The sequence below is a fragment of the Echinops telfairi genome, unplaced genomic scaffold (assembly GCF_000313985.2).
Source record: "Echinops telfairi isolate 266 unplaced genomic scaffold, ASM31398v2 ScPeMD7_7418;HRSCAF=8456, whole genome shotgun sequence".
Taxonomy (NCBI): domain Eukaryota; kingdom Metazoa; phylum Chordata; class Mammalia; order Afrosoricida; family Tenrecidae; genus Echinops; species Echinops telfairi.
In genome coordinates, this window is record NW_022111318.1 from 527,790 (window position 1) to 533,370 (window position 5,581).

At 38.4% G+C, this 5,581-nt stretch overlaps 1 pseudogene; it reads left to right on the forward strand.

Moving 5' to 3' along the window:
• Positions 1-4,482: 4,482 nt before the first annotated feature.
• Positions 4,483-5,362, forward strand: LOC101653438 (annotated as a pseudogene).
• The last annotated feature ends 219 nt before the right edge of the window (positions 5,363-5,581 follow it).

Below are 5,581 nucleotides of genomic sequence, written 5' to 3' on the forward strand. Positions count from 1 at the left end.
TACACTGGTGCAGATAGTAACTGGAAACAGGGAATCCAGGACAGATGAACTCCTTAGGAGCAGTGGTGAGAATGGCAATACCAGGAGGGTGGAGGGAAGGTGGGGTAGAATGGGGGAACCAACCGATTACCAGGATCTACATATAATCTCCTCCGTGGAGGATGGACAACAGAAAAGTGGGTGAAGGGAGACATCAGACAGTGTAAGACATGATAAAATAATAATAATTTATAAATTATCAAGGGTGCATGAGGAAGGGGGAAACAGAGAGGGAGGGGGGAAATGAGGAGCTGATACCAAGGGCTCAAGTGGAAAGCAAATGTTTTGAGAATGATGAGGGCAACAAATGTACAAATGTGCTAGACGCAATGGATGTATATATGGATTGTGATAAGAGTTGTACAAAGCCCCAATAAAATTATTTAAATTTAAAAATAGAAAGAATTATTAAGAAACATGGGAAAACATTATCTAATGTTTGCATCACGAAAGGTGTACTGATTTATATGACTGATAAAACATTATCAGTAAAGAAAAAAATGTGGAGTCATGAAGGAACTCTGCTCTCTGACTGAATGTTAAAAGAAGCCGGTGAACAGCCTGAAATGCTCGCTAGATGACCACCTGAATCCACTTGTTGAGTGGAAGTGAGAGAAATACAGCAATAGAGAGATGGGTTGGGTCTGGCCACTGATAGCCACTGACCTGGTTCACAGGGGCTAGAGGAGAGATGAGAGTGGGTTGGCTTGTCTGAAGTCTAAAGAGTTGTGTGGAACCTGAGTCTATGGCATGACCTACCCTAAGGAGGCTATGGTTGTTGAGAATTTGTGAAGGTGCCCAGGGTCGAAAGGCAAGGCAGCTAATGGGCACCCTGGGGAAGCTAAGTGAGGCAGCCCACATTGAGTTGACCAGAACCAGGCCAGATGAAGAGAAGGTTTTGGAACCTGTGAACTGATGCATGTTGCTGCTGGCTTTATGGGTGGCCTGTCCTAATTTGACTTTGCTTATGGATACAGATTCACAAGGTTGCAATGTGAACAAAGATTCTTCATATGTTTGTCTCCTTAGTACTGGGTTGATAAGAAAGGGTAGTATAAAAATTAGATAACCAAAATTGGGGGGATAGAGGCATGAGGTGTCTGACTTACAAACTTTCATGGGTGGGGGAATATGTTGATAGAATTATAGGATTAAAGTGTAGGTGTTCACAAGGCTGCTTTTGTTATGCATAGAATATTTTTTGTTTTGTTCACTTATAGAATATTATGCAAATGCGGCTGGCACATTTTGAGTTGTATCTAATTTTGTTTTATCCTGTCAGGCACAATATGATTTTACTAATATCATTGTTTTAAAAATTATGTATGGCTAAAGAGTTGTATAAAGGTTTTGAGTAGACATGGGGTGGTCTGTGGTAGTTATATAATCTCATGTCAACTTGAAGATATATAAAAATATATGGGCTGTTATTCAATCTGTCAAGCAGGTCATAGCCTGATGGTGCCTCTTTGTGGATGTGACCTTCTCTTAAAGAGGGCTTTGTGAACCTCCCCCTTTGCCTTCACCTTGCGGCTTGCTGACCCTGATTGTTGCCACAGCCACCTCCATTGGATACACATGACTTTATAACCACCGGCCTGTGATCTTCCTGCATTCTGCATCATTACATGTAGCTGTGTGAGTCTGAAGAGGGACTTATGGACTAGCATCAGATACATGGACTTGAGTTGAACTAGGCTGGTATGTTTTCTTGACATAAAGCTCTTTCTTACACATCTATGATCATCACTGGATTTGTTTCTCTAGTCAACCCAGCCTAATACCCCCTTCTATTGATCTTATACCATCCCAGTTTGCTGAACACATCCATTAGTTCCAGTAACTTTCTTGTGGAATCTCTGGATTTTTCTGTATTTAAGATCATGTCATATGAGAATAGGTAAAGGTTTACTTCCTCCTTTCCAATATGCATATTCTTTCTTTCCCTATGTTGTCTTTTTGCTCTTGCTAGGGATTTCAAGATAATTTTGAATAAATATGATAATGAGCATTCTTTTCCCAGGCCCATTCTCAAATGGAATGTTTTCAAACTGTCTCCATTGAGAATAATATTGATTGCTGGTTTTTCATATACACCCTTATTTGTGTTGAAGAGTTTTTCTTCTATTTTACTGAGTTTGTATTAGGAATATGTGGTGGATTTTCCCAACTGTTTTTCTGCATCGATTGAGAGGATCATATGGTTCTTTTGTTTTGTTTTATTTATGTGGTGGATTACATTGATTTTCGAATGTCGAATGACCCTTGCACCCACACTATGAATCCCAGTTAATATTCTTGATATGTTGTTGAATTCTGTTGGCTAGAATTAAGTTAAGAATCTTTGCATCTATATTACTTTGTAACATTCTTTCTTTTTTGTAGTTTTTTTTGGCCTGGCTTTGGTGTGTGTGTGTGTGTGTGTGTGTGTGTGTACCATATATGGCAAATGTTAATTACTGAATCCAGGTGGCATGTCTGTGGACATTATTTCTTTTCTTCTATTTCCTGTTAGTTCAACACTTACCTAAATGCCACACTAGAACAGTAGACATGCTATTTCTAGTGGTGGGAAAGGCACTCTTTCAATTAGTAGTCTAATGCTTAACTCCCAGTGCCAACAGGGATCATTAGGGTGTACTACATAAAATTATACATATTCATATATGTCATAAATCACTCAGTTATAAAGTCCTCCTGAACATATTCAAACACCTACAGGATTTGCTTACTAGGTTACAGGTTTGGGACCAAAATATTATGAGACAATTCAGTCAACTGATTTGACATAATCCATAACGATAATGTTCTACCTTGTGGCTTGGTGAATAGCAGCTGTGGTCCTAAAACTTTTTAGTGGTCATCTAAGATAAAACTATCGGTGTCTTTCTGTGTGGACTAAAGAAAATGAAGGAAAGAAAAGATTAAAATAATGAATTAATCCTTAGGACTAATACCCCACATGGACCTTGGTCTCTTGTAGTCTGAGGCTAGAACTAGATGGTGCCCAACTACTACTACCAATGATTCTAAGTAAACAGTCCCTAACAGAATGGAGTGACGAGGAAATATAGGGGGGGAAACTCTAATTACTGAAAAAAAGGTCCAAGCACATTGGATTGATAAAAGCTAGAGGAACCCTCAACACTAAGAAACCCTTTTCAAATTAGAACTGAAAGTACTCCTGGATTGGCTTATAAAATAAACAGAATCACCATGAAGAATACGCTCCTTTAAAAAATCAACTATACAGAATCAAATGACCATTATTTACCCAAAAGAAAAGATGTGAAATTGAAGAAGGGCAGGATAATTAAATAAATAAAAACAGATCAAACAGAATGAAAATAGTGACAATGCTGACAAACTGTGACAATTGTAACCAAAGTCACAAAACAAGTTACACAAATAATTGTAAAACCGGAGCCTACTTTGCTGTACATTTTCACCTAAAACACAATAAAATATTTTTAAAAGAATGTGCGAGTGTGTTAAGTACTAGGAAGAAAAATAAAATACAGCAATATAATAACATTAACTGGATATCTACAGTAGATTCCCAGCTCCTTTGTAAATTTTTCTACTTCGGTGACTTGTATGTTCATGGGGCTCAGGGAGCTATGGGACCAGGATTAACTCGTGCTCCACGATGGCCCTGGAAGCAGGTTCCATTGGAAAGGAGTGCAAGACAAAGATGTGCCTACTGCGGCGACTTGCTAGTGGAGACATGGGATGACAGCATCAAGCTGCGGGCACATTCAAGAGCCAGGCCAGACTCAAAGACCAGTAGAGTTACCCATGGTGAATGGATATCAGAGAAGCTTCCAGACTAAAAAGAGACTTGGAAGAAGGAATAACAGACTACTTCTGAAGAGTCGGCCACTGAAACCCTTATGACTAGCAGTGGAACACTGTCTAATAAACTACAGGAGAATAAACCCATCAGGTTCGAAGGCACACAAAATATGACTGGAAAAGAACTGTCTCCTCAAAATTGAGTCAGCATTTATGAAGTGGTTGTAATAAAGCTTTCGATACCTTCATTTGATGATGGAGCATGAATCAAAATAAGAAAAAATACCTGAATGTAGGAACGTATGAAGTAAGAATGTCAGAAAATTAGAAATCATCAAAAGTGAAATGAAAGGCATGAAGATCGATATGTTAGGCATTAATTAAAAGTGGTATTGGTAATTTTGAATGAGACAAATTATGGTATACTATGTAAGGAATGGCAAATTGAAGGGAAATGAAGTTTACCATCTAAAAGAACATTTCAAGAGTTGTGAAACCTAGAACTAATGACCAACCAGGCAACTGGCTGATAAACAAGTGGGTGGAAGTGTGCTCCATGCTGAAACCCCCACACCCCCACCAGCAAACCACTGCAGTGGGCGTTCCTCAGTCCTGCACTCCTTTCCAACGGAATCCACTTCCAGTGTCATGGTGAAGCATGAGCAAATCCTGGTCATTGACCTGACCACAGACCTCACATGTAAAGGATCCTTCACCAATGTAGTCACTACAAATCCTAAATTGAGAAATCCATCAGCTACAAAAGTGTGTTTTAAAGTGAAGACTACAGCTCCTCCTCGGGTCTATGTGAGGCCCAACAGGGGACTTATTGACCCGGGGTCATCTATTACTACTTCAGTTATGCCTTTAACTATGATCCGAATAAGAGTAGACATAAGTTTATGGCACAGACAATTTCTACTTCAACAACCACTTCCGTTATGGAAGCTTTGTGTAAAGAGGCAAAGACTGATAAATTAATAGATCTAAATTGAGATGTGTATTTGAAATACCCAATGAGAATGATAAATCTAATTATTTGGAATCTAGAACAGCTGCGCCACTGAATACGTCTAAACAAGATGGAGCCATGCCAAAACCACATGTTTCACTCAATGACTCTGAAACCAGAAAACTAAGAGTGCAAAAGACCTCAGGGAGACATGATGAATTGTCAAAAGAAAATTGACACCTGAAGTTTTGTAAATGATGATGGCATCATATGTACAAGTGTGCTTGAAACAATTGATGTATGGATCATTATAAGAGCTTTAAGAGTCCCCAATAAAATGATTTATTAATAAAAAAAGAAAAGAAACTTGACACTTGACATGAAGGATTAAGGCTCAGAAATGCAGCACATTTGGATAAACCTGGATCAACTTCAGTTACATCCTTCAAAGGTAATGTCACTAGACTTATTCCTTCACTTCTTGTCATTGCAATTTTCGTGAGCTTCTTTGTAGGAAAACTCATGTTTCAGAGTGAAGCACGCAGAGAGCTATTTCTTTTTCTATTTTTCTCTTGACCAGAAAAAGATGTGTTTACTTACTATTTTACTGGTAGTATGGCCTATGGTAATTTTTTTTTTTTTTTGGTGTGTGTGTTACAGCATCATTTAGGCTTTTCCTTTAATGATCTCTTACGGTTAGAAAACACAGTAAAAACAGACTGTTCAGCTATTGGATAAATTGTATATAACCAGATCACCAACATCAGATATTAATTTCACAGTCAGTCCTTTGTG